Source organism: Pipra filicauda, unplaced genomic scaffold (genome assembly GCF_003945595.2).
Source record: "Pipra filicauda isolate LSUMZ 115617 unplaced genomic scaffold, ASM394559v2 scaffold391_size691406_pilon, whole genome shotgun sequence".
In the NCBI taxonomy this organism is placed as follows: Eukaryota; Metazoa; Chordata; class Aves; order Passeriformes; family Pipridae; genus Pipra; species Pipra filicauda.
The window spans coordinates 433,443-458,642 of NW_024104522.1; the positions used below are offsets into that span (position 1 = coordinate 433,443).

The 25,200-nt window shown below is 41.0% G+C and overlaps 1 protein-coding gene and 1 long non-coding RNA gene across 5 annotated transcripts in view; one reads left to right on the plus strand and one right to left on the minus strand.

Annotated features, from left to right (window-relative positions):
• Positions 1-158: 158 nt before the first annotated feature.
• On the plus strand, positions 159-2,608 carry LOC113994285. Of its 2 annotated transcripts, none has more exons than XR_003542999.2 (2): positions 159-412; positions 2,398-2,608. It is a non-coding gene; the product is annotated as an uncharacterized LOC113994285 (long non-coding RNA). The 2 variants fall into 2 exon arrangements; XR_003543000.2 differs by having other exon boundaries at positions 159-296.
• A 6,823-nt stretch (positions 2,609-9,431) lies between these two features.
• The window catches only part of MAPK1 (mitogen-activated protein kinase 1), a 46,657-nt gene continuing 30,888 nt past the window's right edge, over positions 9,432-25,200 (minus strand). For 2 of the 3 annotated variants that reach the window (XM_027733189.2, XM_027733190.2), the window contains exon 9: positions 15,292-24,341. The gene's annotated coding sequence lies outside the window, so the exon portion shown is untranslated. Of the gene's footprint in view, positions 12,230-15,291; positions 24,342-25,200 lie in introns of those variants that run through there. The other variant, XM_039385070.1, reaches the window with a different exon arrangement.

The window sequence follows — 25,200 nt, forward strand, 5'->3', positions numbered from 1 at the left end:
GAGGGAACCGGGCTCGGTGGGCGTGGCGAGGGGTTGGTTGGCCCCGCCCCGCCGGCCGTTGCGCGCGCGGCGGGGCGGCGCGTGCCGCTGGGCGCGTGCCGCGAGCGCCCCCCCCCCCCCCCCCCCCCCCCCGAGCCCCCTCACGCCCGGGGCGAAGCGGGAAAGGCGCGTCGCGCGCTCCCTGAGGGCTGAGGCGGGACCGGCCCCTCAGGGGAGAGCCGGGGCGGGACCCGCGGAATCAGGGAATAGAACGAAGTAAACCCACCCTCCCCCGCCGAAGCCAGGGTTTCATCGCTGTAAGTCGGCAGTGTCGGATTGCTCAGTTTGTTTGTCGTCCCAACACACGTAGTGAGGTGTCAGTCCAGTCATGATGGACATCAGAAAGTATTTCCCCTCCGCATTTCTGCTCGAAGTAGGTAAAACCCTGAGAGGTGACACTGGTCTGGTTAAACCTGAGTGTTCTAGGAAAAACATTAAGAAAAAAAGCACAGTTGGAGGCTGAAAGATTAGGATTGGTCATAGCGCTTGATTCCAGTTTGGGAAGAGCTCGTTGCTTGTAACAATTTTGAATATTAAGGGGACCAAAACACAACTCACACGCAACTGGTTTCCAAAGCATATCAAGTCTGTTGGTAATGATCGAGTTTTCCTTAAAAAAGTCAATAAAAGCCAGCCCCTGGTTTATTTTGGCTGTACCCTTCTATTTCCATGGACAGAGTGCAGGGACACAAACTGCCAGAGCCTGTGATGAAAACTGTCATTTACCCTGTAGCCCCGGGCAGAGCTCTGCTTCCTTTTCTAGTCAATCCTGACATCTTTTTCTTTTTTTTAAATCTTTATCAAGTGGGTTTTTTTTTTTTTACTTACAGGGTTTTGGTACTTGGCAAAATATTAGAGAGATAGAATCCATTACAATTCAGATAGTGGCTATAATCAATAAACCTTGTGCTAGTTGATTTTATGCTGCCTATCCATTTTTTAACGTAATTCACATGCTTATATATTTTCTGTCATATGCTTCTTCCTTCTTAATGGCAAATTAATGGCCAGTCATGAAGAACAACACAAAAAAATCACACTTGCACAATAAAAAAGAAATATGTTTTGGCAAAACATCAGGAAACAAACATCTGTGAGAGTATTTCCAGTAGGGCTCTTATTGCAATTTTCCCATAATTTCTCCAGCTCTAGTGCTGTAGTTTTGTAAAAAAAGGGGAAAGGTGATAATCCTTTTGACTTACTTAGCTTCACCTCAGAGTGCACCAAATCCACCTTCCTAATCCAGTTCCCACAGATGAGTTAGATGAGGTATATGGTAAAGACATACAACAAGATAATAACTGTAACAGAGAAAAACGCAGGGATGTAGCATGGTTTAGTAGAGAAGTTCCATTAAATCTGAGACAGTGCAAAGAGTAGATAAATCTTGAGGTGCTTCCTAAAAAATGGCTCCAGCCAGTTCAAAGTTATAAATATCCAATTAAGAGTTTTACAAATTTTTAACAAGCTGTTTCTTTTACTTCATTTTGAGGGGCCTGTTACAAAATGGACTTACAAGATGGACCTTTTAGTCCATTCTTCTTTACCTAGTCAGAAGATACCTGACTAGATGGATGGCTGTTGTCATCTGGCACAGCGGATCCTTTACCCCATTTATGCAATTGCCTATAGAAACTCTCCTCTGTGTTGCATTAGGATTAATTGCTTTGACCTTTTCGTAACAGTTAATACTTATATTGTACTTGACCGGTTCTAAGTATCATTCCACGGTATATTTGCAACAGTTCCTACCTTTATCATCTTTTTGAGAATTAGGAACTAGGAATATTGAGCAATGAGCAGAAAGTCACGATAAAGACAACACTGATCTCTATGTTGTCCTCCCAGCCCACTAGTGAGGTGTCAGTGCACCTGTCATGACTGACACCTCACAACTGGCTGAAACCAGGGAGGTGTCAGTCGTGGCTTACATGGCCTGACATCTCACTGGTTCACTGAAGCTGGTGGCAAAGCTCCCACCACGATCCACAGCCCTGACCCTCAAAGCCAGTGATGTTACACGTGCACGGCCTCTCCATGGATCACAGCTGCACAGGGGCCTGATGCTGGACTGCAGTGAATGCTGCCGTACCTCTCACACTCTCTAGAGTCCTGATGGTGCTCTCATTCAGTAAGGACTCAAAGAAGCACAAACTTGGAATTACTTGTGCTGCTGTATGTGCTTTTCTACAGATATGAACGCAATATCAAGTTTCTCTCTTCTGTTTACCTCAAGAGACATGGTTTAGGTGTTAGGATCTGACCAGGTTACACAGAATCAGGAATTAAAGTCTACATGAGGAGTAAAAAAATAACCAGCAGTCCAATGTGGAATGTAGAAGTGACTCTCTTTTTCAGAGATGACAAGATGGACAAGGAGGAGAAAGAAGTGCCTGTCATTCAGCAAGGACAGCAAAGGATCCTGAAAGCTGAACAGTGTTTCCATTGTTTTAACACAAGCTCCGCTTCTCCACTGGAAGATCCAAATGACAAGGACACTGAGGGTTTCTTTCTCTTTGCTGTTTGTTTCCCTAGTAACAAATACACAAGCTGCACTGTTAGAATACCATCCTTTTCTTTTTTTTTATTTTTTTTTTGAAGATCAAGACATGTCGAGGATCTATTCAGTGCGTTCAGTAGCAGGTTAAGGTTGCTGGTACGAATGAACCTCTGATACAGCATGAGGTACTTGAAAGTACTGCACGTAGTCAGTGGCTGAGACAGTGAAATAACTTAAAAAGCATGGAAGAAAAATGCTTGCATCTCAATTTCTATACTGTTTAGGTTATAAACTCTTAGGGTGAAATCTGCCTTTCACAGCAGAGCTCTGATTTGCTTAGCAAAGCAAATGGCACAGTACTACTATTAAATCACATGTAGTGTCCTAATTGTATCCCATTCCTATTATCATCAGTAACATAATGCACACCATTTGAATGTGACTGATTTTGACAGGGACAACTCTCACCTATGTTTTTGTTGTGAGTTCTGGATTGTGAAACATCTCTTTAAATATAATTCTCTAATGGGAGGGAGTAGTGCTGCTGTTTCCTGTTAGGATTCTAGTTGAGGTTATGGTAATGGTCTGTAGTTGTGGAATTCACTGGGTTATGAGAATTGGAGAGATGGAATGCAGTCATTGTCTGTGTGGTTTAGCACAATAGAAATAGAATCAGCAGTGAATCTATCCAAAACCATAAAAAGCCATTCTGAAAACAAGACAAACTGAAAACATGACAGGTAGAGGCAGGAAAGACCATTAGAGGCATCTAAACTGAGAAGCAATGTCTGGATCATTCCTTCCTTTGCTCCTTCAGAATATGTTAAGTCTCAAAAGCTTGGAGACTTTAACCAAATTTTTTTAAAATTGCTTGGTCTTAGAATGTCAAATTCTGGTTTCTCTTGTTTTAGCTGAAAGAAGACCACTGAAAGAAAAAAAAAATCTTTTTTTTTTTTTTTACACTGATTTAACTTCTTTCCTACATGCTTGCCATGCATGTGAGCTTAGCAATGAAAAACAAAAAGTCTGATCTTCTTTTCAGAGTTACTTAGGTTTGTAACATTGTGTTCTCCAAAGTTCTCCAAGGAAAAGAAATACGCATTTATTTCTCTGGATGTGGCCGCAGCTGGCCTAGAGTATAATGTAGAAATAACTGACAAAATTAATATCAAACTTCTGATTATATAATACAAAGATATTACATTATGCATTAATTGTAAGCCAGCTTTTTTTTAGGTCATAAATTATACTGGTATTTGTCACAGTGTATTTTACTTACATGTCTGGAACTGCATGTATAGGGAGGTATTTCAGGTGAGCAAATAATTTAGTATCTTTTCATTTGGGATGTTTTTTGAAATCAGTAGAAGTGCCAATGTAAAACCTGCAAACCCAGAAAAGATGCAGTGGAACTGCATCTTCAGTGTATCAGGGAATATCAAGCAATATGATCAGCTGTCCTGAAATACTTTGATGTCTCAAGCTATCCTCAAGTGGAGAATAGGCAGAAGAATTTATTCAGGGGCTATGAATCAAACAAATCTGTATCATGCTTTTTATATGATGTAGACATCTGCTCATATACATATAAATGGGTGTGATGTGGAAAAAAGTATCAGCCAGTTCTAGATACCTAATTCAGAAGAATATATATTCTCTCTAATCAGATGGTTGAAATACACCCCACCAGAGGGCAATTTGTCATCTGCAAAATCTGCATTGCTCTGTTCATCCCCACCATCACTGTAGAAGATCTACTTTATCTATTGTGTGGCTTTTGAAATAGCAAAACCAGATGTTAATTAAACTTTTCTAATGTTCAGACTGACAGATGTACAAGTGTCCTGCCTAAGGCAGAGAAGCTCACCAGGGAATTAGCCAGCATACAAACCCTTCAAGCTTCAGCATGCCTTAGTAGCTAGGTTAAATTCTATTTATTTTTCCCCCCTGAATTTGTTTTTTAATACTTAAATATCAACTTTCACTAGAAAATCTAGACCTTTCTCTTCAGGCTAACAGTAAGAGTTGAGTTTTGTTATATATTTCTTTTGGTTTTTAAACAAAAATATAAGGCCAACAAAAAGAGTCATCTTGATATAAGCACAGTAATGAAAATGGTGATCATAAGAACAAGTGACAGCCATTTTTATTGTTGAAAATTGGTTTTTGTACTAACCAAGCTGTGGAGAGGTGAAGTTGTGTCTGTCCTCAAAAGCAGAGGCAACTGCAGGAACTGTGAGCTACTCACCAGACTGGGTAAGTGGGGAAGCCCTGCAACTGTTTGTTTCTGCTTTTCCTGCTGGCTGTTGCTGGCTTTGCTGAAAGTCTCAAGAGCAGAACAGACAATTGTAGATACATGTGTGTATCCCTCTTTCTCTCAAACTTACATGTTTTTCTAATGGGAGAATTTATAAAGGTTCCATTTGTGTTTGTATCTGGCACCGTCAATCAATTACAACTTCTGGAACTGGAGGATTCACAGGTCAGGACCAAAAGGTGAGATAAAGTAAAGCAAAGTCCTAAAAGTGGGTGAAGTCCAAACACGAGTGTTTTGACTCATTCTAATATGCTTTAGACTGTTACAAAAAAAGATTCAGGACCAAAAAGCAGTACCAAAAATATACATTAAAAGGTCTCTCTATTTTAATTAAAACTGTAGATCTAGGCAGTGGTTTAAGGTGCACATTATATCTCTCAGTCCTAACTCTAGAATTGCAAATCTTACTGTCTGTGTGCAATCTACCTCAAATATCTGTGTATGGGAAATAAGCATAAGCATTTTATGTATCAAATACGGACTTGTTCTAATAGTTAACATCGTGAAAGCATAACAGAGATGGAAAACAGGATGAAACAGTAGGCAGTCTTTACATTTGTCTGCGACCTGTTTCAGAAGTCACTATTTGGACCTAATTTCTGATGATGAAAATGCACTGGTGTAAGTGACTGAACTGGACACAATCTGTCAGTGAACAAGAGCCCTACCTACTATCTGTTACAGTAGTTCTGTAACCTCCCCCTCACCTCTGAAAAGGAAGCAGTAGTTATTTTAAGATGTCCCGAGCTGCTTTGCAAAGGGTAATGTCTAGATCATATCCAGAGACTGAAAAGACAGAAGTATTCTGAACCCCTGATGGTGGCTGGGGGATTCTGAATGCAGAGGGCTGGGGGCTGTGCCTTCCTCGAGGCTGTACGCAAGAATCACACTGCACTTACCAGGCGACTGGAAATGGCATCATCAGTTTTCCAGCTCTTCACTCCGGGTAAGTAAATTGCACAGTGCAGTGGAATATTTAGTATGCAAACAAGAGTGGCGACACAATAAACCAGCACAACAAACACGTACAAACTAATTGCACTTGATGAGGACTCTAGCATTTAAAGCACAAAAGCTGATGCTGGCAGGGATTGTCTGCATTTAGCAGTAAAGAAGGCAGAAGACATGTTTCTCTGAGGCAAAAGGAAAATGTAGTAGATTAAAGAGAACTACATAAGCTTTTCAATGTACATACACATATTAAAAAATCCACCTTTATGCAGAACTGTCATCTATTTCATGCAGCTACCATCTTCTTGGCTGATTGTTGGCCAGCTGTTGCTTATCTGAGAAGTTAAACCTGTGCTTTGTGAGCTGTAGAAAAGTAGAGATTAATTTTCTGTTGATACATGTTTTGCAAAATCACATTCTGCATATGCTTGCCTATATATGCAAAACAGTTGGCTAGAGGCAGGGATTCAAGCTTTTTCTGTTTTAGGATTGTTCAGTTTCCTTTTTTTTTCTTTCCTCTCTGAGATGTGTTTCTCATCTTAAAACCTAGACATACTTCCATCTTCATTTTCTATCCTGTCCAGATTAGGGCATCCAGCACAAGCATATTCTGTCGTTTCACAGATAAATAGAGCCAGGGGATTACTGTAATCACGGGGTACAACTCACTGCGAGACAGAAGCCGTGTGACTAGTGATACTACTGGTCATTTAAACCACAACATCCCCTAGGGAAACATCCTAGAATATCCTGTCTCTACAAATTGGTAATTCCTAGTTCCAATCCTTAATTACTCTCATTGACAAATATATACATATTTCTCCCTTGAATGTATTTAGTTTTATCTTTCAGCTGTTTTTTCCTTCATCTCTGTAAGACAGAGGAGACAATAGGACTCACTGTAGACATAAGAGCAAGTCATCCTTTTGAGTAATAGCATTTTATAAAGCACATTTTTCATTTTCTAAGTTGTTTCTGTATCTCTTCTCAGAACCTTCTCCAAGTTATCAAATAGTTTCTTGAGCTGTGGATTCCAGCAGCCATTTTTGTCCCTATCAAGCATGGACTGTCCTTTTCCTATTTAGACAGTCACATTATCATATCTATTTGTTCACTTCGTTGCCAGAAGTTCAACTGATTTTTCATTGGGATCCCCAAAGGTGTTTCAGAATTGCTGTTCCCACTTCAAAAACAGGAATACCTGCCTATTCCCACCTTTCTTTCTAAGCAAGGAGATTTTTGAAAAGTTTAAAGCCCAGAGAAGCCTTATAGAGAATGAAACAAAATCTCGCTGAGTATATTACCTTCCCTGGATTACCAATAGCATTCCAGATACATCAGTGACACTGACTTGTTTTTTCCTTAAGTTCTAACACCACTTTCAATAACTTATTAGGAGCACATAGTAACCCTTCTCTCATTGCTTAAATGAAAGTTAAGCAAATTGCTTAAATGAAATTAGATTTGAAAATCACTGATGTATAAGAGAATATAAGCAAAATGGACTTTTGGGAAGAGACTACATGGTAATTGGTCTAATAAAAATGTTAGCTCACCCTAAACATCCCGTCTTAGAGATGTTTTTAGACAATGATAGCTTACATAATGCTAAGAAAATACATCTGTTAACATTAATCTGTTATTAATCCATCAGCCTCACAGCAACTATTCTAATATAGTTAGCTGTTTGAATAAACAATATAGGAAAGATAAAATGGGTGCTACAGATGTTTAACTTTGGTCTTTTCTACAAGCAGTACCATTGTGCAGATCATAAGCTGTACAAACATATCCATTTTTAAGTCAAAAGGAGTGGGAATGTGACCTCCTGTTCACTTTAATGAAGAGTTCTACTGAGGATCTTATTGAGAGGGGAAAGCAAACCCAAAGTTAGCTAACTGATGGTAAAAACATTTTCGGCTTGTTAGTGTTTTCTCCTGAATCAGGCCAGACATACTATACAAATTAAAACCTTGGCCACACTCAGGACGCATCTCTTTTCAAGAACGACTAGCAGTTCCCCTGGAGTTTTTCACAGAAGACAAATTTCATTTCATTTTCAGAGGTTTCCTTAGTAAAGCAATACTCCAGGAAAAAACACATTTTGATTAGGAGGATTGACTTCCTGTGGGAGTCAGGCTATTGTTTACAGGGCATCACACTATTCTCTGGAATTATGTGAAGACAGATTTAAAGGGCTGATTCTTTTTGCAACGTTGAGATGAATACACGAAGTAAAAAGTAATGTTGGCCATGGAAATTTTCTGAGAAGGACAAAAATAAAAGCTTTTATTGGTATGAGTCTAGTGCAACTTTGAAGCTAAGTGAGGAGACTGAAGAGAAGAACAGTAATAACGGGAACAAAACATAGATGCTCTGTGGCTATCAGAGCACAGGGTTGTACACTGTAACTTGACACAGCAGGCAGGCCTAACTGCTGAATTTCTTTTTAATAACTTATCTAAAAAGTGTCTAAAAAGATTGCTGAAAGGAGAATGTACAGAGCGTTCCTGTCTTCCTGTCCTGCTCACTGGGATTTTCACTCTTATAAATTCACTGTGGTAGCTGCTAGAGCTGCCTCTGCTGATTTACTGCTTGTATTGACACATTTGATTCTCTAAGATTAATTAACTCAAAGGCCTTAATTGCCACCCTTTAATTTTTCCCTCGCCTTAGTCTTTCCTACTTTCTTTTTCTAAAGTCAGTGTGCTGGCTTAAAAGTAAACCGGTGGGAGAAATGAACCCAACTCTAGAGAGACTATAAGTCAGAGTCACAATTTACTAAAAAAATAAATTACAATAGATGAAATGATACAGAGAAAAACTGGTTTTAACCCACAAAAACAGATGTATAACCCAGCTCTCTAGGACAAGAACAGAACAGTGTTCATTAGCCCCTGTGCTGAGCACCACGTGGCTCCCCTGGGTGCAAAGTAAAAAGAAAGGGAAACCTGTTGGTCCAGATGATGGTGGCAGTTCTGTTGAGATAATGATCCTGTCGAGAGTGGCAGTCGTGTTGGAGTTCTGGTCCTCCTCTCGATCCAGGAGTGGTACCAGAAGTCCCAAACCCCCAAGAGTATATGTGCTCAGGTTCAGGTGGGAATGTCCAGCACCTCCCTCAGGGCAGGGAGTTTCCCAATGGGCGATTTAACTCTGTGAGTTTGGGATATTTTTGGAGTCTTTGATGGTCTGGGTGTTGCAGCTGCCTGTTCTGCCAGTCCGGTAATGGCCCATTAGCAGAGACGGCCCCTCAGGCTGGGTGTGAAGGTGCTAATTCCTCCCCGGAGGGGAGTTATCACAGCTGAGTCATTAGGTGTGCTCTGGGCAGCTGCTGCAAATGATCCATTATTAACAGTCCATCAGAAATGACAGAGGGTGTAGAATCCACAGTCCTGGTTATACCCACGTAGTAATAAACTGGTCTTGGCCCCTGTAACTAGGACAGTCAGTTAATTCCATAAACCCCTGGAGAATGCAACTAGGTCTAAAGACTAGTTTTACTTAGAGTCAAGAAAGAAGCATTAGTGATTTTTATTTTTCTTGATCAGATTACCTGTACGTTTCATTTGTGGATTGGAATGAGTTAGATATCAATTCTATACCTTAAATACTAGATATTTCTGATTTTTGTTTCTCCAGTGGATTTTTATTTTCTCCAAGTCTATCTCAGTAACTCAGAAGTGAACAATCCTCTTAAAGCTGCTGAAGGATTTGGAGACAATACAGCCTGAAACATTTTCTGTAACTGGGAAGGTGTGCCTGGAACTGTACTGGCTCCATCTTGTGGCCGAAACTGTACGGATTCTTTTGTAACAGGTTGACTCTTCTCATCATCAGCCTTATATAAATATTGATAAATAACTGTGTGTGAACTTCCTTTATAACTTTTAGAACAAACGGGCCAAGTGTTTCTGATAACAGAGAAATGGGGAGACAGGTTAAGGACAAGATCAGCTCAGGCAAGCACTGCTCGTTTCCCTGTGCAGCACTATCAATCATAGCATTTGGTCACATCCTCCCCCTTACCTTTAGAGGAGCCTCAGCCAGGGAGAGGGAGAACAAGCATCCACCAGCACTTTTTGACTCCAACAAAACCAGATACTTTTCAATTAACCTCTTCCTGCCATCCCTGAACTATAAGCAGTGTATCCAGTAAGTGCCCTGATTTGGCTGCTCGAGCACCCAAACCATGAACTCAGCACAGCAAAGGGCAAACCACACAGCCCACACAGAGGGCTGCCAGCACCCGGGCTCACTGATCACACAGCTCAGCTAGTCCCTGGTTCATAGCCCAGTCATGTAAGTTCACATTTTGGTGTATAGCACAACTATATATTTTCTTCCAGCTGCAGTAAAGGTAAATAGTTCACTTTTAGCACCTTCAGTGCTGGCAGCAGGAAGGCAGTGAGCTACCAGGGCATGCTGGATATTCTGTTCTGTTGGGTATCAGCTTGTGTGTTGCTGGATAGAGCTTCTAACAGGCACAGTAGAAACCGCATTCATCTCTCTAAAAATATTCCAGAGATGCAAGATTGCAGAGATAAGAGAATACAAATTATATTTCCAGAAACTGGTACAGGGTTGGTTACTGGTTATGAGGCAGGATAAGGCTAGCTGCACATGTATTTTGGAAGTCTTAATATAAAAGACATATCCCATGATCCCTATGATGTGGAAGCAAAGAAAGTGCCTGTTTCCAAGGAGTCACAGGCCCCAGCAAAAAAAAAAATATGCCTGGTAAGAACAGCCTCTCTTGCTATGTCATACACAGCATCCATGATATCCAAGGGTGAGCGACAAAGCATCTTCACTCTGTAATGTCAGTGCCAAGCTGAAGCACATTCCATATCTAGAATGACATTTTACATCCCCTGCAGATGTGCTCAGAAATCGGAAAAAAAGTGCAGGTTTGCAAGATGGGCACAGAAGGAGTTAATAGTGTCAGTCTCAGTCTTCTACTGTACATCATATGCATTTCATAAAGCAAATTTGCTCAGAGCTGTGAAGAACTCTTTGCTACATTTTGTACCAAGAAAAAATATGTGCATTAAGTGTGCCACTTGGTCAGAAGGCACCATGCACACAGTGCAGACCCAGTGGGCTCTGTGCTGTGCCACACAGCTGCTGAAGGCTCACTCTGCTCTGCTCTGGTACTCATGTGTCTGTCACAATGTTTTCTGAGCCTGGGCAGTTTTTGTAGCCCAGGAAGGCAGCACAGGGAAGAGCACAGAAGAGGAATGGAGTGGCTGGGCTGTTGCAGCCACAGCATGGTTAGTGTTTTAAATGCCTGGCACAAGGGTGGGAGGAAGCTATAAAAGACCCTCTTACATCTGCTCAAGACAGCAGCATCCAACTGTGCACAAAAGTTCCCAGGCATGTGCCACAGAGTGTAATAACAATTACTTAAAATAAAGACAGAGGTAATGCTGCTGCTTCCCAGTGCAGGTAATGCAATACTTCAGCAGTGCACAGGATAGAAGGTAACAGAGGGGTGAAATGCAAATATTGCAATGCCATCTCAACCAGTATCTGAGTTCTGGAGAGGCTGGCACTCAGGTGGATCATATCCACACTAGCTGGGGGTCACAGTCTTCGGAGTCCTTTTCTGCATCAGTATAGTGCAAAAAAGTTCTGCTAATGCTGGCATGCCATGCAAAGCAACTGTCACAGATGCTCTTGTCCTTTGCTTTTCTGAAACCCATTTTGTTTCCTGGGTTTTTGTTTTGTACTCCCTGGGATCCTTGTCAAGACCCTGTTCAGCTAGAAATATCTACATTCCAGTGCCTCATTTCTGGGGTATCTCAAACATTTAAGTTCTAAAAAAAAGTCACCTGAGGCCTCTGCAAAGCTCAAGGGGCCACAGGACACAACCAAACCAGTTGCTCTGGCAGGAGCCCACAAGCACAAGGCAACGTAACTGATACTCGTCCTTTTGTGAGGTCAAAGAATTGCAGAGCAGACCGTGTACCTGTCTGAGAAGGGGGAGAAGCAGGGCATGGAAACCTTCAGTAAAGTTGTTGGAACCAGCATCAGTATCCAGAAACTTACTGCTGCTATAAACAAGATTCTGCAATCCCTGGGATTTGTTACAAGAGCGAAACAAGTGTCACATCCAAGCAGGGGGCATAAAACACAGCAACAGTCTAGTAAAGGTAATTTTTCATGTTACGAGCTATAATGGTGTTCTCTTAGTCTTTTATCTTGAATTGCTTTTTTGATACTTCTGCCAGGATGTGTGAAGCGGGTGGATGGGTATGGACACGTGAAGAACAGACTGTACAAAGTTTGACAAGCCTAACTAGCATAATAATCATAATTAATATTCATATTAAGAAAGTTCCCAATGCTGCTGTGCTTCATTCCTTTCATGGTGGTGTGCTTTATTTGTAGGTGGATGGAATTGCCTGGACCCACACCAGAAACTGGGGAAAAAAGGGAAGAATTATCAAATCAGTCATACGCAACAAAATTTTCTTTTAATCCTTATTTATACTGCCTTGACCAGTCATAGGGCACACCCACTGTGAGAATCAGACTGCTTAAAAAAAACCCAACACAACAAATAACCAAACACAAAACAAAAGAACCCCAAAACCTACCACATAAAGATATAAATCATTCCCTTACAGTTTCAGAGGTACGTTCATGGTCTAACCTGTTGCTAGGTTAGCCTTTGACAAGCACTGGAGCTATAATTCTGGAAGACTTATATTTTTCAGAACGCTAGAGGAATTATTATGAATTTGCATGTTTGACTGTCATCAGCAAGGTTTTTATTTGCATAAATGCTATTCATGGCAGCTTTCCCCCAGCAGATGGCATGAGTACAGCCCGTGATCATCCCGACAGCTCTGCAGTTACTGGGCCAGGCAGGAGAGCTTTGAAGCACAGAGTCTAAGCTACGGTAATGCTTTTCCACCTCCTTCGACAGCTTTTATTTGGATTTTCACGGAGGCAAGGTTTCTAGTGGCAGGCTGAATGAAAGGTTTCATTACATCATTTCTAGGGTCAATTTTATCTCTGTTCTTTTTACTTTCTGGAGTATTATATCACCCTGTTGCTGAAAAATCTGATGAAAACAAAAGTGATCCAAGGATAAATTTCATGTCTAAATCTCTGACTTGGGCTGCTGTAAGAAAACCACCATGGCATTGGAAAACCCACTGAGCAGTGTTGTAACATCTGCTAATTCCCAAGCCCTGGAAGCTGACAGCCCGTGGTGTAGTCAGGGTACAGCAGCAGGGTATAGGAATTGTGCTCATAGGAGAGCATGAGCTGGGTTTACACCATCTATTTCCCCCCAGCTTTTTAGATATTAGCTAGCTCTTCACTGCCCAAGGAGGTGCAAAAGGTATATGGATGTATTTATTATCCTTGAACAGGCCATACAAAGAGCGTAATTTTTACTAGTTTACCTGAAGATTATTTTATTCACAGGCATGGAAGGCTTCACTCCTTCTGCTCCAAAATCAAGTACAGTTAGCAAGGCAGGATCACTGAAAGGCAGTCACACCTCTTTTCACAGTGAAAACTACTAGATGTTTGAGTGATTCATACATTCAAGTAAAATGAAAATATACACATGCAAAATTTCAGTAATTTAACATAAAAATGTCTTTGTGAATCCACTCTGAACAAGTGAATGCCAAGACAATTCTTGAGAACCCTGAATGAGCACCTTAAGAGCTGAAATGGACTCTCCTGGTCAATTAATTGCTATCTTTGTTTGAGGAGGAGTGTGGCAATTTGCAGACAGAAATGTTCATACAAGAAATGCCACAGGCTTCATTGTTGCTGCCCACCTCAATACCCACCAAACCTGCCTGGGTTATAATCAACACCTTCAGACAATCCCTGTTGCAGGCAAGGATTTCATTCATTCGAGTGCATTGATCTGGAGACATTTCTGTTTTCTAGTTCCTTTTTTTTGTCAGATTTAATTCAAAAGCTATCATGGACATGACATTTTATTCTGAAAGGGTTGTATTTGTTTGGAGTATATTTATTCTTTGAGCTAAATGTTCAGTTTAATATGCTTGCCATAAATGAACTTTATTACCCCGTACAGTAAGAGGCCACAAGCTCCTCAAAGCACAAAGTGCTTTGAGAAACCCTTTGATCCATATCAAGTGGAACTGTCTCCAGATAAATGTTTCCATGTGCTATTTGACTTTTAATTCACTTAAATACCTTTGAAAGACTCAGGCTCCTAGGAACCGTATGTAACAGTTGCAGGGAAAGAGATTTAAAGGGAAGAAATAGGTGAAGAATTACAAAGTTGCAGTGAACTCTGCTTCCAAATGAACTTAAAGAGTGGAAGAAGGACAAAAATCTCATCAGTCACAGCAAGGCATCAACAAGCATCATAATTTGGTCTGCACCAACAGGAAAAACAAGGGGATGAAGCCAGAGGGCCATGGAAGAGGCTGATTCCACATGGAAGAGGCACCCCGACTGGAGGAACAGTGCTAAGGGCCTGTGTTTCCCACAGCAGATCCCTCAGCTCCTCCGACCCACCCGCCCATGCTCAGGCAGCTTCTCAGAAAGAGCCTGCTGCCATGGTGTGGAGTAGGAAGTGGGTTTTACATGCATACACAAGAAGCTGACTGGAGCCTCAGGCAGCTGGGAATGACAAGTTGCTTCTCCCATTTGAGTATTTCCTTAAAGTATTCCATAGGACTGGCTATTCACTCCCCAAAGAAAAGGCATGAAACCCCTTAAATCTACTGCTGCACACCCAGTGACAGGCTCTCCATTACACATGGACACATGTATTCACAAAAGCAAATTGTACTAAAGAGCTTCACACCTGACTGCTCATTTGCATCTCCTCAGGACTGATTTCTTGGAGAGGGAGGGAGCTCCTGAGCATGTCCTCCCCCACTCCCGGCAGTCCTGCCATCCCTCTGCCCCAGGCCAGCCACTGCTGACTTTGACAACCCCAGAGAGAGCACAGCAGAGCAGCCTGTCTATTTTCTTAACTAAAACACTGCACTTGATGTTCTCTGCACAGGTCAGACCTCTTCCACTCTTTTCCACGACCCTCTCACTTAGATAGGAAACAGTCAGTCCTTTGCTAGTGCCAACAGGCTCCAAGGACAAAACACCACCCCAACAATAGCTTCCTCACCAGCTTCCAACCATAAGTAATCTTGGGTTCTGTACTCGCTATACAAATGGTTAGAGGTATTTACATAAAACTCTATTACTGCTCCACTGACAGTCTGACAGAAGGGCTACTTTGCTGTCAGTTGGCAAATGACATGGTAAAGTTCCTGCCTAGAATGCTGTCAGTGCTGGCGTTGCCTGGAACCTGTTAGTAGGGCCAGATTGCTGCGGAGGCTGGTCAGCAAAAGGCTCCTTTTAAAAGGCACGGGCTTTATAGTCAAGTGCCGTGCACAAGTCCTCCAGGGAAGCACAGTGAGGGCTGACAGCTGAGGTGGGGTCACACATGTACAGAGCAGCACCACAAAGAACTTGACCGTGTGTTTACAGTAATTTTATTTACAAGTTACCACATGACACCTGCAGTACTACATTTTTAACACCACTAGCAGTAAAATAAGTCACATTTAAGAAGAGTAGGAGGCAGCAGAGAAAAATATGCACAGAGAATGCAGGAAAGCTATTTAGTTGTAACTTAAAGCAAGTATTTTTCTACAGACTTTGAAAGCGAGGAGGAATACACACATTGAGAAGAGCAAGTTCTTCAGCCCTGTTATTTCTACAGCACAAGTACAGTGACAATTCAGTATGATGACTACCACACTAGCAGTCAAATGCAAGTGATGGGAGAGAACTGCCTTAATATCTTGTCCTTTTGAGCACTAAGAAAAGAAAACCAAAGCTTCCCTCTGAAAAGAGTCATCAAGGGCTCATTTACTTGCAGAGCAAGTAGTGCAGAATTGCTACTGGGGGCAGGAGGGAACAGAACTCAGGACTGGAGAGTTCCCAAGTTTTGCAAATTGCCTGCAAGGTCTTATCTGGTCTTGAATTAAGTAGTTGGTGAGCAAAACCAGTTGCAGCATTCCACAAGTCTTTTTACAGTGCTGTGCTCTAAGGCACAGCTTAGCAGAATCCCAAAATCAAGCAGAGAAAAAAGCCCTTCCGCTCTCTTAAAATCCTTGGCTCTAGTGATGCTGGTGTTGAGCCTGGGCCTTTCTCAAAAGGAAAAATGTGGAGGAGCAAATCCGGAGAAACACTCTAGACCTGGATGCATTCTGATGATAAGACTCACAAGAAAATAAGCTTAAAGCAGCATCAGGTGTGACCCTTTTCTGCTTCAAAGCAGCAGCTTCCAGAAAGCAAATAAGTGTTATCCAGGACCTGTTTTTCCCCCCAGACATCTTTAATAGCCTGGAGCTACTGTCAATACACATGATCCATGCTAGAGGCTGCAAAGACAATGAGAATACAAGCTGCACAGTAATAATTATTTCCACTACTAACTACACACAGGATATATTGCTTTTGGTACAATGCCATTTATTGTCACAAGAAGAAAACCAGTGATTAAGTTGAGCACACATGAATTATGCAGACCTTTGCCATGCTGTAACAAGCGTATTTTACTTACAGAAATGTCAACAAATCAGCTGTAAAAACAGCTTAATACAGTTCTTCCAAAATACTAAACACACCCTCAAAACCAAGTTTATAAATTAAGTTTAGCTACAACAGAATAAGAAATGACCAGGTTTTTTTTCTTAATCCCCACTTTTGTTTGGAGCTGCACTTACTCTGCATGAGAGCAAACACGGAATCAACACGGAGCTTTAGTGACAGCAACAACATCCACTGAAGTGCTTCTGAGTGTGCAAACTGGCCTGCAAGTTTGGGTTCCCTCCACACCTGTGGCACACCTAGTCAGAAAGCCTGCAAAGGTACACGTGTACAAAAACTAACAAAAAGCTTTTCAAATACACAGAATACATTACAAGGTCTTGAGTCTATGATGTCTCAACTACAAGTTAGAATATCTGTAAGTTTTTAACTTCCAGGAACATAGAAAAGTTTTTTTAGTCAAAATTTCCCTTTAAGTACAAGCTATTGAAATTAAAGGTGACCTAGGAGAAAGGCTTGACTAAAAAATCTTCCAGCTCTCTTGTGATATCCTCAGTTCAGTCTCAAGCCAAAATTCAAAATATTCAGCATTTTGGCATTTGTAGTTTTAAGGCAGAAAAACATCTTCTCAACAAGCCATTTAGTCTTGGATGTTATAAAAAAAAACAACAACAAAAACAAACAAACAAACAAACAACTCCCCCTAAAAGGTGCATCTCAAGTCTTTTAGTAATAGCAAATTTAAAATAATTGCCTGGCATTCCCTTACAGCTTTTGGTTCATTATTTTTTTGCTAAAAATCCTGAATTTTCAGACATGCTGAAGCACACACACATCGTGGGTAGAGAAGACTAGTTTTCCATTCTTATTTCTAGGTTGTGCGTTTAAGGTCAGCATTAAACTCGGCAGGTGGAATAACAGATCTCTGCACTGCCAACTCTGGTGCCACCCCAGGCACGCAGGACCGACCCGGCACCGGAGCTGCTCTGCACTATCCACACTTCCTACCCAGAGCCAGCAGCTTAACCAGGGCCCTGGGGTCAGCTGCCTGTACCCAGGCTCAGCTCTGTGAAGCACAACTGTGTCCTTAGCTCAGCTTTACAGAAAAAAATTAAAAAGCAAAAGCCAAACTGTGAGACCGTAGGAATCTCCAAGTGTGCAAGGTAAGGAAAAGTAAGAACAAAGGAGTGAAGTAATTGAATCAGTCATAGCAGATAAGGGACTCTGGAGAAAAGTACCAACACGGAAAGCGTAAACCCCTGAGGAAGAGCAGTGTCACTGCAAGAGAACTCAGCGAGATCAAAGGTCAGCCCAGTCCAAGCAGCAAGGGAAGGAGAAAGGGAGGAGCAGGATTTCAGTCAGCAGCTCAGTGCACACAAACTCACAGACTGGGAAGATAAACGAAAGGTTTTTTAACACTGTCTTTTTGATGAGAAAATGCTGCAATATACCCTGTTAAGGTATTTCTTGCTCTTTTCAGGGAAATCAGGAATGGAATACCTTAAGGCTCCTCTTTTCGGCCTTCATGCACAAACATAAGCACAATGAAAAGCCAGAAGGATCACACATCTCTCTACCACACTAATTAATTAGATGGAAAGAAGAGGAACGTCAGGAAAAATGGGCTCTGTGTGTGTGCTGAGAGGAAGATGAGGGGCAACTCTGGGGAAGTAGCAGGAAGTTTTCAGTATTCACATGGTATTCAAGTATTTAGTCAAAAAGAGAAAAGCTTGAACCAGGGACTGCTGGACTTCAGGCAAAAGTTCCCAACAACCACCCCAATGGAACTCGGTTTCATGGCCCATGTTAGCCAAACGCATTGTTCCTTCCTGATCCTTATCTCTATTTTCATATTGCCTTCCCAGAAATCCACGTACAGTTACCAGATCACATGCTGTGCTTCCACAGGAAGAGTCTCAGGAGACCTTCCAGCTTTTTTGCTTACCTCTACCCTGGATTTACATGAGTTTAAGTAACGTGATCAATCACCTGTTGTTTGTCATCAGGAAGGTCACAAATCCTATAGAAGAAAGACTTTTTGGAACAACTGGAACTTGTTCAGACGGAGTTCGAGTGCAAAGAGAAAAGTAAATTGTCAGTAGTGAGATATACTGAAAAAACAGGCAGAGTTCTGGAAAACACCTGAAGGAAAGTTGTCAGTATAATTTATAAAGGGGAAAGACAGAGGGGTTACAGAACAATTCTCGCATATAACTCCCAAGATCAGTCCTCACATGAACAGCCGTGAGCAGGGCTGTGATGGGGATGTGAACACCGGCACCTCTGGCACCTTGCACAGCACCAGGGGGCTGTTTGCAGACTCACCAAAGCTGCCCTTGGAACCGGAGCTGAGGCTCTAGAACTCCTCTGAAGCCTGGAGAGTCACGTGTGGTGAAAAGACATATCAGAGCAAGAAAACCATCAACAGACATGGCACACTTGGATGCAATGATGTTTGAAGGTCTTCTACACACTTCAAAATTTTTTTTAAGCTTGTCAAGTGTAACATATGTGCAGTTTAGTAGAAAGAATAACTGAAGATGACATGCATGACACAGAAGCATCTTTGGTCTGTAGAGAAATACCTGGGTCAGAGCTCTACAAAGCTTGATGCCATCAGACCTACACTAGTATCTCTTCCAATAAGTAGGGCTTGTACTCCTTGCCAGCCTTCCTGAGTATTCGAGTGCACCGCCTGTCCCAGCACAGGCAGCTCAGCTTCCAGAACATGGGGGCTCTCCCTGGAACCACCGGCCCCTGCCCAATCCACACACCCAGCTTGGGCTCCAACAGTCCAAGAGTGCCCACTACACTTGAAGATTTACAGATGGAGAGGATCGGCCTCCAGTTCTGGTGAAATACAGAAAATCTGCGTGGTATTTCAAACTAACCTGACTGAAACAACACGACAACATGAAGTCAGCCAGGATCCTGTCAAAACCTCCACGGAGCCAAGCTGCAGTGCAGCCGTACCTTGAAGAACATGCTATGGTGAACACACGTTCTGCCAGGGGAACAGCCACAGCCAACAAAAAGTAAGAACACACATAAACCCATCTATGTCAAGAATCAAATTCTGTAGTATTTTGGGAAAAAATTCTGTATGCTGCAGTGAAAGCCAAAGAGGGGATGCAGAAATGCATTTTGACAAGCCAATTCTCAGAGCTGTTACAGAGCTGTCAGTTACAGCTAAGCTCTCTTTAGTTTCAGGTCACATTTTCTGTGTTTTCATATTAATTAGAGATGTTTCTAGCTGACATTATCCAGCTACATCTTTCAAGAGTTCAGTTCTTTGGCATAGTCTGATTTTAGGCTAAAAAAAATTCAAAAAAATTAATTAAAAGCCTATGACAGTGATGTAACTTACTTGCACTTCTCCCAGAAACCCCACATTTTAAGCCTATGGTCTGAGAAGAACATTTTTGTACTGAAATGATGAAAAAATGGTCTCTAAGGGTTGTGCAAGTAGCAATTTTCGAGATTTCGTGGGAACAGTGTAATATCCATATAAAGAGTGTCAAAAAAGCCTGTGACCATCAGATACACTGGAATCAATTCGCATCACTGTGCTCAACAAGTCAAAATGCTGATGATTTCATAACTTTCTTGCACAAAAGATAAAACATTTCTGCCTGTCTATAAAGAAACTTCACCTGTGGTTTGTTTGGATGGCTTCCCTAATTTAATTACAAACTGGTACAGTTCTACAGTGAGACACACACACTCTTGAGTATTTACAAACACTGACTGCAGGCTGCTTCTTGTGCAGGGAGGGTCAGTTTTGGATAAGCCAATATGATCCACACCAGCCTCTGGACCAGCAGCTCGGGGCAAAGCAAAGTCCCAGTCATTCTATATATGCACAGAACTATGCTGGTTTGGTAATACAGGGACACAATTTAATGATTTTCTTTGCATTTGTTTTTACAAGATTCAGATGCCAAAAACAAAACAGAACATTAAGTTACCTGATTTAAAAAAGAAAATCACAAACGTTTACAACATCAAAAGAATAAGACGAAATATAAACCTTTGCTACTTACAATTGATCTATACAGATTAACCAAATCACAAATCTGTCACAATATAAATGTTTAATTGTTACAATGAATAAGAACATACAGAAAATGATTTATTTTTTTTTATAAAATCTTCCTTTGCTTTTTTATTTTAAACTTACCATTAACTAAATTAGCTATGCAGGACTTGTGGGGTACATGACTAAGAAGGCACCAACAGTACAAAGCAAAGACAAAGCAGTTTGAGTATTTTAAGAGTGCTCTACACTGATACAACACGAGAAAAGGCAACAATAGTAAGTAAACCAGCTGCAACCTGTAGAAGTTTGTTCTAGATTTACATATGTAGTCCAACTTTTACATTTCCGCCAATGTGTCACTTGGTTTGATCACAGCACACGCTACAAAAACCACTGTAAGCTTCACTTTACTAATGTGCACTTTTCGCTAATTTAGTGTCTTGATTTCAATTGTTAACTAAACCATTTTGAACCACAAATGTATTTAAAACTTAGTAAAAGGATTGTTTGGACTTTTTCATTTAAACCACTGCATTTACAAAAATATTTCCCCTAAAATCTGGGATTGCTTGAAGACATTGCTGTACAAATATAAAAGTACTATGCAAGGGACCAAATTCATAAGTATATGGTGTGTATGTAGAAACCTATATTTATACCATATCACTGTGCTGTAACAACACAATAAATTTATCAATAATCAAGGACTATATAAACTACACTAACATAAGCAAATATATATTAATAAAGTTTAAATCTATAGTACAGTTGCTCAGCAAACAACTTTGACATGGTATAAATATATCGTAGCATATTACAGTGGGCAGCAACAACAGGTTTTAGTTTCTCTCATCCACAAGGAAAGCCCTGCTCAGCTCCTCGGGTTTGGCCACAGCCCAGTTATGTCACCAGTGTTGCTCCCAAGCTCTGGCACAAACCAGGCTCTGGTGTCATGTCACAGGGGTGAGGAAGAGGCTGGAAACAGGCGGGACAGCAGAGGCAGACACTTATTTGCCAAAGCATCCATGAGAATTTTGGGTTTGCATATTTTTCTTCAGCTGTAAGGTTGGAATGTTTTTGACAGTGAACTGTTTACATTCCTTACTCCCAAAGCATCTTTACCATGAAATATGCATGCTACTTGGATTAAAAGTTGATGTTCTCCGCTCTAAAATATAAAAACTGCATAAAGAAAAAACCCCAGTGTGAAATGATGAAATAACTGACCTAACACAGTGTTGTTAGAGGCACCTTCTTTTAAACTATTTTCAGAATCTGACAAAAAAAAATAAAATCATGCTTCGGCATGTGACACATCAACAAATTCAACCCACCAATGTTTATTGAGTTCGGTAAAAGACTGATGGATGTGGTTACGGATCCTGAGGGATGCCAGTGGGATTCAGCAAGAGTAGCTAAGTAAGAAAGCCCGAAAGCACCAAACATTAGGTAAAGCAAACCCTCGGCTTCTCACTCGGAGAGACGGGATACAAGGGTAAGTCTACACCTCCCCAAACATCCAAAATGAAAGAAAGTATTAAAAAAAAGAATTGGGAAAGAGAAGGGTGAAGTAAGCTGCCAAAGTTCTTCCTTAATAAATTAAAACTGAGGTGTTACAAACTAATTTCAGTAACAGTCATCTTTCCAACCGTGCCAAAAATGATTCCTGTTGTAATGATGATCATACAAGTAGCAGAGAATCTAGAAATATTTCAACTTTTCAAAACTGAGTGAGAAAAGCATTTTGGTAAAGATGTGTAGAAAGGTCAAGAGAAATTTCTACACTAGTATCAACAGTCAAGTGCATATTTCTTCTATAGAAATGTTTTTAGCATAGGTTCCACACCACGATCCAATGGTCACTTGTGCAGCGTCCTGACAATGCTCCGAATTTGTTCCCCGCAACAGAGATTTATGTACCACAGGAATTTCCTAATAGAAAATGCCCTTTAATGATGAACTCCTGTTGATTAAAAATTAGTTTTGGCAGACTAACACTTAAACTAGAGGAAAAAGAAAATTTTGAAATGGAATCTTGTAAGCACCCTTATCTACTGAAGTCTAAGTTAATGGCTTTCTAATTTCTCTGAAGAGCAGACTAAATGGTATGAGGAAGCCTGGAGTTATTAACCAGCCAGCATCCTTATATATTACAGTAGCAATTGAACCTGATTTCCATTCAAAGACATTACCCAAGAGGAAACCAAAAACTAATTCTTAATGTTAATGTGAAGATATAAGATTTAAATTTATTTCCAGGAATTACAAGTGCATTTTGTTAATATTAGCAAGCAGTCTTTATACAATCCATTCTTCACTGCTGCCAAAATAAAATGAGAAAAAGACAGCAGAGATATGAAAAGCTAAAAATAGAACTATTTTTCCTAAGTTATTTGTTGAATAGCATTTCAGTTGAACACAACTCAGAGGTAACAATAGATTATTTTTTTTTCTCAATCATAGGCATGTGGCACTTAGACAATCATCTTTGCACAGAAAGCTTTAACAGTCATGCGAGGGCACAGTAATTATTTTAAACAAGGCAAATTTCTCACCACAGAGAGCAGTGGGGAAAGAAAAGGAGGCACTGCACTGGAACATAACACCTAGTAAACTCCACATTATACAATTTCAGTAACAAATACTTGAAAAGATCATTAAAAGATATACAATTTTAAACGTTATTTAGTGCTAGCTTTGTTTGGTTGTCCTAACTCAGCATTATCAGAAAAGTTTGATAGTACTTGACAACAGAACAGTACTTCATGTCACGAGCTCATGGAGGCTTGATTACAAATCACCATAGTGTAGGTTGCAAGAAATGAACTTGAGATGCTGACATGCTGTAGGAGCAAAAGTAAAATCAAACTTTCTCATTTAAAGATGCAGTGTTCCTCTCTGCAAGAATTCTGAATGTCAGTGATTAGACTCAAACGTAAAACCTATCAATCCTCATTTGAAGCACTTCATTGGTATGCAGGATGTAGACTGAGTTTATTAACATCATATTTTGGTTTCTTGCTTGCCACCAGATAGGGCTGCCTTCCCCAGAGAGCAGCACTGGCCATGGGGTCATCATGCCATTGCGGGTTTCCTACCCTTCCACCTCAGGGGAACAGAGGCTGGGGATGCCACGCTGCTCATAGAAACACCACTACACGGGATGAACTTCGGGAGTGCTATGTCTCCAATATGGTTAAACTTTAAATGATCTCTTTTAGAAAAAGTGGGGAGAAAAAGGTACAAATTTTGTCAATACGTGGAAAAAAGATGAATTCAGTTACGTTGGGTTCCTATGTGCCTCTTACACTGTATAGAATACCTGCACGTACAGCACAGGACACCCAAACAAGTGCATAAGCAAGATTAACATGAACATGACTTATGCTGCAATCCATAGCACAATGGTACACACTCCACTGGATGCCAACCAACCATTTCTAGTTAAAAACGACGTGCAAAAAAAAATCTGGGATGTCACTGACTTAAAGTGCCCTGAATAGTAGCTTTTCTTAAAAAAAAATAAAAATGCCAGCGACTTCGGTAAAGTCAGAAAAACATAGTTCATGGTGTAAACGTCTTACAGGTTAATGAATTATCTTCTTGGATATTGATCCAGGAGTGAAAGGAACCACTGCATCTTTCAAACCAGAAAGCAAGCAGTTAAAACACGGGCAGCAGTAGGTGCACGTACAGTACAGTACTGCAACAGGTCAACAAGGGGCATTATGCAGAGGAGTGTCAATTACAATTCTTCAGCCTTAAAGATTCATTGAAAGCATGAAAAGCCAAAACTACCAGGAACTGCCCTCCTGAATGGCTCAAAGGAGTTAGTGGATAAGCTGAGAGAGGCCACGAGACATGACCAACAATAAAGAACTGGGAAGAGGAACAGCAACGTTTGAGCATGCCCAGTCCTTTAAGTCCTTGTCCTACAAAAGAGAGCAGAGACATATTTCAGTGAAGGAAGTTTCACACTGCCTTTTAAAACAAACACTTTCCTATTTCTGTGCTCTGTGCACACTATGTTTACCGTGAGTCAGACAGTGGGACCAATATAAGTTAAAAAATAAGTCAGAGACAGTGGATATCGGGGCATTTCATTTTAAACTAAAATTTTCAATCTTCAAAAGATTAGGAAGATTAAACATAACTAATCAATGAAGTATATGATTTGGTTGTCTGAACCAAAAATCTGTTATTTTCGCATTGCTTCTCAAATCCAAAAACTACAACCCAGGGGGACACTTTGAATCTTGAGAAACAGCCCAGAGAGACGAGCTGGCTGGTAAAGCCTGGGAGGGAGTGTAGGGGAGTAGAAGTGCCCAGGAGGAGACTGTTTCTGTTCATTTTAAGGCAACTCCTGGGGACTGGCCCCAACTAGGATGTCAGCTGTTGTGCTATGGCATAGCTGGCAACTGTAACCACAAATAACTTGGACAAATTACCAGCATATCCTTATCAAGCTCAGTACAATATTTCAATTTCAGCATCGTGTTGGCCAAGCCAACACTGCACAGTGGCATTTGAAGGTAACACTTTAAGTAAACCAGAAATTTCCAGTCGCACCATATCACTGGTATCTTTATCCCTAATTCCTTTAGCCCTTAATCCCTGATACAAACTAGGTATGGTGTGGACAAAGAGGCAGGCAGGAGAGATCACAAACTACGATTTACCAGCAGTAGCTACTCGCTGTCCCTTCCCTGACACCATGGCCTGTTAGCAAAAGGTTTCATCTTGCTCCTAAAAACTTATCTAATTCTCTTCCCCAATGTGTACATGCACAGT